The sequence below is a fragment of the Pygocentrus nattereri genome, chromosome 2, assembly GCF_015220715.1.
Source record: "Pygocentrus nattereri isolate fPygNat1 chromosome 2, fPygNat1.pri, whole genome shotgun sequence".
Classification (NCBI taxonomy): domain Eukaryota; kingdom Metazoa; phylum Chordata; class Actinopteri; order Characiformes; family Serrasalmidae; genus Pygocentrus; species Pygocentrus nattereri.
In genome coordinates, this window is record NC_051212.1 from 55,198,821 (window position 1) to 55,209,084 (window position 10,264).

Below are 10,264 nucleotides of genomic sequence, written 5' to 3' on the forward strand. Positions count from 1 at the left end.
CGTGCGTGTGCTCCTATCACTGCAGCTCCACAATTAATAAGCTCCTCCGGGTAATCAGCTAAGCCAATTAACTTACACTTACTTCATAAACGCATTAGGTTTACGAGCCCGTCCCACACGCTGCTACCAAACACCGCACACCAAACGCCACGCAAAGCTGTCAGACGCTCCTGTTTACGGTCCGGCTCTGCAACGTGAACAGGCTTCTGTTTGGCTCTTCATTACGCACTCTTAAAAAGAGAGGGTTCTTCAAGGGTGCTTCAGTAAAGGCAACGGTTCTGTTTGGAACCTTGAGTTCTTTATAAAATCCAGGTCACGCTTAAATGGTTCTCTGCATGGTGAAATGGTCTATGGTTCTATATAGAACCTTTTTGAATCGTAACAGTAACAGCACCCAGCAGAGCTCTGGCCACTTCCTATTTCTCCCTTTATATCAAAAACGTGACTGCAAAACACCAGAGGGCGCCCACGAGTGATTCCTCAGCGAATGGAGGTCAATGGAGCTAAACAGATAAAAATGAGCAAAAGGGCTTTAGCCAGGATGCTAACGTTATTGCTACTGAGAGCTGGTTGGATAGCAGTATTGCTACCTGGTGCTAATTTGTTAGCATTAATGCTACTGAGAGCTGATTGGTTAATGTTACTTCTACTGAGAGCTGATTGGTTAGCGTTACTGGTACTGAGAGCTGATTGGTTAGCGTTACTGCTAGTGAGTGCTGATTGGTTAGTGTTACTGCTACTGAGAGCTGATTGGTTGGTGTTACTGCTACTGAGAGCTGATTGGTTAGCGTTACTGCTACTGAGAGCTGATTGGTTAGAGTTACTGCTACTGAGAGCTGATTGGTTAGTGTTACTGCTACTGAGAGCTGATTGGTTAGCGTTACTGCTACTGAGAGCTGATTGGTCAGTGTTACTGCTACTGAGAGCTGATTGGTTAGCGTTACTGCTACTGAGAGCTGATTGGTTAGCGTTACTGCTACTGAGAGCTGATTGGTTAGAGTTACTGCTACTGAGAGCTGATTGGTTAGCGTTACTGCTACTGAGAGCTGATTGGTTAGAGTTACTGCTACTGAGAGCTGATTGGTTAGTGTTACTGCTACTGAGAGCTGATTGGTTAGTGTTACTGCTACTGAGAGCTGATTGGTTAGTGTTACTGCTACTGAGAGCTGATTGGTCAGTGTTACTGCTACTGAGAGCTGATTGGTTAGTGTTACTGCTACTGAGAGCTGATTGGTTAGTGTTACTGCTACTGAGAGCTGATTGGTTAGTGTTACTGCTACTGAGAGCTGATTGGTCAGTGTTACTGCTACTGAGAGCTGATTGGTTAGTGTTACTGCTACTGAGAGCTGATTGGTTAGTGTTACTGCTACTGAGAGCTGACTGGTTAGTGTTACTGCTACTGAGAGCTGATTGGTTAGTGTTACTGCTACTGAGAGCTGATTGGTTAGTGTTACTGCTACTGAGAGCTGATTGGTTAGTGTTACTGCTACTGAGAGCTGATTGGTTGGTGAGCGGAGCACCTCATTGGCTCACATCGTGAACATACATGAGGCGCCATTATGAAATCCTATAGCTGAAGTTCAAAAGCGCATATAAATATAACAGAGGTGTTAAAATGTTTTATGCAGTTCTGTGTGTTATTCTATTTTAAAGTCTTTAATCGTAAAATGGATAAACTAACATTTTGCTCAAATTCTTCACATTAACCTGTTCATCTTGGGCTTGCTCGGGAGCGCCCCCTAGCTTTTGACATTGCTGAGTGGCAATTCTCTTCATAACACATTTTCCACTCACAAACCCAAATGTGTATAGATTTACAGTTTAAATCTACACTTTATTGAGCTGCAGGTGAAAAACAACACATATAAAACCACAGCATGCTTGGTGATAACTGCCACTTCTAAGGGTCAATCATTGGTGTACGATTCAGTGTCATAACAGTGTTTGTGTTCACATGCAAAGATTTCTGCCAATCTGATTGAATACAGTCGGATTACAGATTCAGACGGAGGTGTTTATTCTCACTCTACTCAACAATCTGATGGAAAATCTCCGTTTATGTGCTCACTACAAGTAATCAGATGCAAAATGGAGAGCCACTTAGAGTAGACGTTACCATGACAACCAGCATCACGTGAGCCCAGTCAGAGTGAGATGAGCAGCAGTGAGCAGTGATTGTGTGTTTTAACTGCTTTAAAATGACGTCAAACTCAGGAAAACGTCCTTCACACGTCCTTATTAAAGAAGGCCGAGAGGAAGACGTCGTGCTCTGAGACGCATAAGCTGGACGTCCGTCCCACCGCCGTCTTTTAAAGATCAGAGCATGAACTTCGTCTCCTCTGCAGACCAGTTTCTGCTCCGCCGTGTTGAACGGTATAAACTCTCACTGTGACGCGACGCTCAAGCAGAACGGGCTTAAACTTTCCGATAGGGAATGTAATCGGATACAGGCGTTTACACGGATATTATTCTTATATTTAACTGATTATATACAGGATTACCCACCTCGCTCAGTCGGATAGACACTGTTTTCTGAATAGCCTCAATCAGACTAGACTATTCCAACTGAGGTGTTTACATGGACGTATTCTATTCCGATTGAGCCATTAGTCGGATTATTAGGCTGCATGTAAACGTGGCTACTTTCTATTTGTCTATTTGTACATGTCAGTGTCGGGTCTCAGGTATATGATGGATTACCTGCAGCCTATCATGAGCACTTAATTACAGAGGGTTGAATTGTGCTAAAAAACGAATATATAATTAAGACAGCGAGGATGTTATGAAGCTGCGCTGACTGTGGGGTCCACTCGTAATCAGTCCGTATTGCTGAAGTGCATTAGCGCTCTGCTTTACTGGCTGTAAACACGCACGGTGGAGCTAATGTGAGCTGGAAATTGCTTTTGTCAGAGCGCGGAGGTGATTAGATGAATCTAATCTATAACAATAAAGAGTGGGTGTGAGGGAGCTCTCCTGAGGGCAGGATACACACCTCACTGCTGAGAAAACACCTAAAGGATTTATTACCAGCCATGGAAAACACAGAAAACAGAGAAATGTGTGGGGAAGTGTGTGTTGTGCTGGTTAGAGTGGACCAGACACAGCAGTGTCTAAAGAACCCTTGAAGACCCATCTTTTATAAGAGAGTACAGAAGTCATGGTTCTAAACAGAGCCACTGTCTTTACTAAAGAACCATCTTTTTAAGAGTTCAGAGAAATGTAGTCAGGACCGTTCTCAGTGGTGGTGATGGGAACCAGACGTCCCTCTAAAAGCTCCTACAGAAAGTTCCTACATGAGCTGGTTCTGAATTCACTGCCTGATGACTGAGACGCTGTTTTATGAGAGTTTAGAGAACTTCAACTCCATTCATGGTGGAGGGAGACATGCAGGGCGCTGTGCGGCAAAATAGTCCCCAAAGAAAACTCATTATTCCAGATTTTCCACTATTTTCCATCATCAACATTCCATATAAGCTCAGAAGACTCGTGTAGGTTCTCTGGTGGTTCTGGATGGTAAATAAAGTGTCTATATCTGTGTTGTAGTCATGGCGACGCCTGGTTCCCATCACCACCACTGTAAAGACATCTGGACCGTTTCACACCAAACCCTCTGGATCTCTCTGATTGCAGATCTGAGTTTTGATTGTGTTTTCTCTGGGAGGCGTCTGTCATCTCTGTCGCTGGGACTCTGAGTCCGGTGGGGGAGTTTAGTGCAGTGCCCAGTCGGAGCTGATTACAGGAGGGGTGATTTTTTTAATGAATGAACACACAGAGCCACTCGTTCGCCCAGCAGTGTCTCTGTTCCCTCCATCCTCTCCATTCTCTCTCTCTCTCTCTCAGCTTGCTCTCGGGTTATTGTGCTTTACTGGCGCACTGCCATAGCAATCAGAGCCTCAGTGTGCAGCTCTGCCCCAGCGCTGTTAGTGCTACTGATAACATCACTGCTACACTATACAGGGGAAGTCCACCCGTTTTTCAGAATCCAGCGTGTGAGGCAATCAGAGAGACTCAGAGGGTTTGGTGTGAAATGGTCCAAACGTCTTTACAGTGGTGGTGATGGGAACCAGGCGTCGCCATGACTACAACACAGATATAGACACTTTATTTACCATCCAGAACCACCAGAGAACCTACACTGTGAACTGTGAACACCCAAAGAACCTTCTCCATTGCATTACTAAATGGGTTTTCAGGTTGATGGAGACTAGATGGCTCTATAAAGCATCTTCTTGAAAAGGGTTCTACGCAGCACCAGTGAGGGTTCTGTTATTGTTTACGATATCAAGCCTGTAACCCTTTTCAGAACTGTTCTAAATGGAACTATATAAAACACCTTCTCCATCAGTCTGAGGAACCTTTTACTGATGCAGAGACCTTTAATCATGGAAAGGGTTCTTTGAGTATTATTTTAACCCTTAAAGCATCTTTTTAGGACCGTATGCTGTGACATTTGTGCCAGAATCTTCTTAAAACCATCATAAAGCTCATCTCAGTCATCAGGCAGTGAATTCAGAACCAGTTCATGTAGGAACTTTCTGTAGGAGCTTTTAGAGGGACGTCTGGTTCCCATCACCACCACTGCGAACGTCTAGAACGGAGCATTTCACGCCAAACCCCTCTAAGTGACTCTGTTTACATCTCACCTGTTTAATTACACAGAAATTTTGAAAAATTTGCCATTTTTCCCTGTTTCGGAAATTTGGCTTCTCTGATTTTCTCACTCTGATCAGAATATTAATAAAAGGTGTAAGATCTTATCGTTTTCCTACAATAAACTGCAAAATCATCTCGACTTCATTAGATTATATGAATAATTATGTAGAAAATGCCATTAATTCATCGGAATCATCTTGTGAACGGTCTTAAACGACCTTAAATTCAGTTCATACATCTAATAATTCTCATTTTGTGCACTTATAAGATCATCTACATATTTAAAACGGTTCTTCAAGGGTTCTTTAGTAAAGAAAATGGTTTTGGATAGAACTATGAACACTCAAAGAACCCTTGTTGGTTCTTTGAAGGGGTTCTTCAGATTGATGGGGAATGTGCTGTAGATGGTTCGATACAGAACCTTTCTGAAAAGCGCTCGATAACTGATCTTCTATTGTAACAACCTTGACATCGTAACAATCGCAGAACCCTTGTTGGTGCTATATGGAAGCTCATTCAAAAAGGTTCTGCATAGAACCATTTACAGCACATTCTGCATCTATCTGGAGCACCCTTTAATCATGGAAAGGATTCTTTGATTGTTCATGGTTCTATATGGAACCTTTTTGTTTACTAAAGAACCTTTGAACCACCACTGTTTTTAAGAGAGAAGCTTGACATCATAACATAGAAGAACCCTTTTTTGGTGCTATATAGAACCCTTTTCAAAAAGGTTTACTACCTACAGCGCATTCTCCATCAATCTGAAGAACCATTTACTGATGCAAAGAACCCCTTAATCATGGAAAAGGTTCTTTGGACGTTATACGGACCCATTTTCAAAAAGGTTCCATATAGAACCATCTACATCGCATTCTCCATCAATCTGAAGAACCATTTAATGATGCAAAGAACCCTTTAATGTGCTGTTTCCGAAAAAGGTTCTGTATAGCACGGAAAATAGTTCTTCTATTGTAACAAGGCTGACATGGTAACACGCTTTTTTGGTTCTATACAGAACGTTTTCTCTTTGAACGTACGTGGAACCATTGGCTTTACTAAAGAACCCTTGAGGAACCATCATTCTAAAGTGTGCAGCTTATTTCTAGACAGTATTACAGTCTATAAGTAAATCCATAGAACAGACTTTCTATACATCAGTGCCAAAATACCGATAACGCCACTTAACAGAGGCACTTAAGAGAGTTCAGACGTCTTAAGTGGAGTTAAGTGGGCTTAAGTGCGTCTTTCAGCGCTTTCAGCTGTCGATATGAATTTATGACCAGATTTAAGAGACTTTTACTGAACAAGACGGACTTTACCGGAGCGTCCAGCTCTGTCCTGTATCAGAGAACCCTCTCCGCAGGAGGTCAGCGCAGGAGTTCTCCTCAGAACTTCTCACAGCGAAGAGCTGATGTTCTGCTCGGTTCTCCTGAGCAGGCTTCTGGAGTAAGACCTCAGATGATCCTCCTCTAACACAGCCTCGGTGTTAAGACAGACATGTTCCCCTCTGGGTTCTCGTCACACTCACCCTCCTGCGTTCCTGACCCCTGCAAGTTCCACGCGACAGCGCTCCAACAACAACGAAGGACGCGGAGCGGCTCCGCGCGATGTTCTGAAGTGATCGAAGCCCCGCGAGCTGCGGGTTGGAGAACAAAGCAGGAGGCTGAGCGCCGCTCGCCCCGACCGCCTGACCGCAGTGGACACGCGGAGCCGCAGAGCAGCGGAGGCTGGTCTCCACTGCGGAGAACCAGCGCTGCTTCACCTGTAACACTCAACTGATGCTGGACTCTACCAAACGCTCACACGGGGGGTTGGGTGGTCTCCCCGCGCTGTGTGGAGGGGATTCAACCAAACGCACGACACGGGGGAGCTGTTTCTCCTGCGCGCTCCGAACAGATGGTTCCTCAAGGGTTCTTCCGTGAAGGCAGCGGCTCTATTTAGAACCATGAGGCTATTTCCTTCGCTCTGCATGGCGAAAGGGTTCTTTAGGTTAACAGATCCAACACTAGAACAATAGAAGAACTCATTTGGCGTTTCATACCACCGTTTTCAAAGAGGTTCTTCATAGAACCATGTTCTCCATGAATCCGAAGAATCATTCAAGCTTGCAAATTCCCTTTGTCTCTTTGTGTGCGCGGTGTATGGTTCTATACAGCACCAAAAAGGGTTCTTCTGTTGTTTTTATGAGCTTGACATGGTAACAATAGAAGAACACTTTTTGGCATTCCATACAACAAAAGGTTCTATACTGAAGAACCGTTTCACCACGCAAAGAACCATTCAAGCATGCAAATAGTTCCATGTAGAAATAATAGTTCTGTAAAGAACCATTCCCATGACTAAAGAACTTTTAAGAACCATCTGTTTGTGTGCACCGTTCTATACAGAACCAAAAAGGGTTCTTCTGTTGTTTTTATAAGCTTGACACGGTGACAATAACAACCTTTTTATGTGCTATATACAACAATTTTCAAAAAGGTTCTATACAGAACCATATACAATACATTCCACATCAATCTGAAGAACTGTTCCATCATGTACAGAATAACCTGAGCACAAAATGGTTATATAAAGAACTCATGGTTCTAAATAGAATCATTAGTTTTACTAAAGAATCTAAACCTGGATTAATCATAACCTGAGTATCTAAACCTGGGTTAATCACAGTCTGAGTATCTAAACCTGGATTAATCACAGTCTGAATATCTAAACCTGGATTAATCACAGTCTGAGTATCTAAACCTGGATTAATCACAGTCTGAGTATCTAAACCTGGATTAATCACAATCTTAGTATCTAAACCTGGATTAATCACAATCTTAGTATCTAAACCTGGATTAATCACAGTCTGAGTATCTAAACCTGGGTTAATCACAGTCTGAGTATCTAAACCTGGATTAATCACAGTCTGAGTATCTAAACCTGGGTTAATCACAGTCTGAGTATCTAAACCTGGATTAATCACAGTCTGAATATCTAAACCTGGATTAATCACAGTCTGATAATCTAAACCTGGATTAATCATAACCTGAGTATCTAAACCTGGGTTAATCACAGTCTGAGTATCTAAACCTGGGTTAATCACAGTCTGAGAATCTAAACCTGGATTAATCACAGTCTGATAATCTAAACCTGGATTAATCATAACCTGAGTATCTAAACCTGGGTTAATCACAGTCTGAGTATCTAAACCTGGATTAATCACAGTCTGAGTATCTAAACCTGGATTAATCACAGTCTGAGTATCTAAACCTGGATTAATCACAGTCTGAGTATCTAAACCTGATTAATCACAGCCTGAGAATCTAAACCTGGATTAATCACAGTCTGAGTATCTAAACCTGGATTAATCACAGTCTTAGTATCTAAACCTGGGCTAATCACAGTCTGAGTATCTAAACCTGGATTAATCACAGTCTTAGTATCTAAACCTGGGCTAATCACAGTCTGAGTATCTAAACCTGGATTAATCACATACACACCATTATCATTAAGCTTATTCTCGCCTTGTCTTTTTCTTCTTCCACAGTAATAACCCAGAGGTTGGTGTGGGGGCCCCTGCTGGCAGAGGAGCCCTAAGCAGCTGCTTATGTCTCTTATTAGGTAGAGCTGGCACTGATCTGACAGAGCGCTGTCAAACCTGCTCTACCAAGACATAATAAAGATTTTATACGCCACACACAGCGAGGGAGACCCTCGCTCAATAATTTCACTAGTTAGCTCAAAACAGCAATTGATTGAAGCCTCACATTTGTGAAATGTCTGAATGGAAACCCTGATTCTGTCTCTCCAGGAGGACACCTAAAGACTTACTTCTTTATTTTTGGAAATTCAGTCTTATGCATCCCTTTTCTCTCACAGCGGGCCCCAAAGAGGCGTTTGAAACCAGGTTTAGCTCGCCTCTCTATGACATTCATCAGCTGTAATCTCTTAAACAGAAATGAATTCGTCCTCATCTGTCTTTTCCCGGCGAGCGTACACACACATATGGCTCCTCATCAGGTTTTCCCCCTAAAGCTCACTGATGGAATTAATAATTCATATATTGGTGCAGCGCACGTAATGCAGCGAAGAGGAGGAGGTGAGGTCACATTAATAAACTCCAGCAGCGTCCACCACCCGTTTCCTTCAGTGGGAAAATGAAGCACCCACACCAACTGCTGCCACGAAAGCTAATCCATTGCTATTTCAAACATCCGCAAGCGGGACAAAACGATACTGACCTGTTGGTTCTGTGAAAATAAGTTCATATTGCCCATTACCTTATTTTCATGCAGCCTCCTCATCCGTTTTCAGGCCAGTCTGATTCTTATTCGCCAGCGTTCTGCTCAAATTTTCCTGTTCCACCTTAAACGGTGCAGCAGTTCCATTCAGGCACCTGAGGCACAGAATGAAACTGCTGTACCATTCAAGGTGGAACAGGAATATGCAAATAGGAAGCCAACTTCAGCCTCGGCAACTTGGAGGAATGTTCGGGGGAGAAATATCGGGTGGAGGAATATTTGGAAGGTCGTTTTCTGCTGCACTCCGCTATCTTGCCGACACAATGCTGTGCGGGCGGTCTTTGTCTGGGCAGGGCAAAACAAAAAATCATGATGGTCAGCATTGTCACAGGGTGAGACGAGCAGCGTGCAGTGTTTAGAATCTTTGTTTTGGGTGTTTTCTGGGCTTTCTATGAGGTTTCTGATGGTGTAAATATTTAGTAAGTGTACGTCCTGTCTTTGTCTTTCCTTGTCTCTGTCTGTGTCTGTCTTCGTTTATCTTCCCTCATGTGTCTTACTCCATGTGCTTATATTGTTGCTTTGGTCTGAGTCTCTTTCTTGGTCCTGTCCCTAGGTCATCTGTCCCACCTGTCTGTTGTCTGTAGCCCCTGTTGGTTTGGTACTTTACTAATTTACTAATAACTGCATGAAGTTTAGTATTTAGACTTTAAGCTGGGCTGTAAATCAGCATTTAATCCAAACCAAATCTCATTACAACTAATAGCCGGAACTGGACACTGCAGTTCATCTTTAAGGTGTAGATACTACACATTCATTCAGTTGTTCTAATGGAGACTTTAATGCGTTGGTGAGGAACCGCAGCGATGATGGACGTAGGGCAGGTTTAAGTGGTCATCACCCACTGAATGGCCAATACAAGAGGTGTTAGAATTAGTGGTTAAGCCATAACTCAGTGGAGCCGAAACCACAGTTCGTTCAATCTGGAGATGATTTAATGTGATCTGATTTAGATGAAAAGTTCTTGGAGTTCGGCCTTGTTCTACACACATTTTCAAAAGATGGTTCTTTAAGGGTTCTTTAGTCCAAGGGGATGCTTCTATTTAGAACCGTGAGCTATCTTTAAAGAGATGGCTCTTCAAGGGTTCTTTAGTAAAGAACATTGTCAGATATAGAGCCATGAACAATCCACTCACCATTCAAATAAGGGTTCTTTGCATCTTGAAAGGGTTCCTATAGGGTTGCTATAGATGGATCTATATAGAAGCATTTTGAAAAGGGTTCTATATAGCAGCGTAAGGTTCTTCAGTTGTTAAGAGCTTGGCATTGTAACAAGAGAACTTCTGGGTGCTTTATAGAACCATTTTTTTAAAACGGTTCTTCATAGA

General features: G+C 42.9%; 1 protein-coding gene across 2 annotated transcripts in view; it reads right to left on the reverse strand.

The window, feature by feature from the left end:
* The window catches only part of htr5ab (5-hydroxytryptamine (serotonin) receptor 5A, genome duplicate b), a 56,207-nt gene extending 49,826 nt beyond the window's left edge, over positions 1 to 6,381 (reverse strand). Inside the window, exon 1 of one of the 2 annotated variants that reach the window (XM_037546332.1) lies at positions 6,185 to 6,381. The gene's annotated coding sequence lies outside the window, so the exon portion shown is untranslated. Of the gene's footprint in view, positions 1 to 5,975 lie in introns of both variants that reach the window. The other variant, XM_017685025.2, reaches the window with a different exon arrangement.
* Positions 6,382 to 10,264: the final 3,883 nt, after the last annotated feature.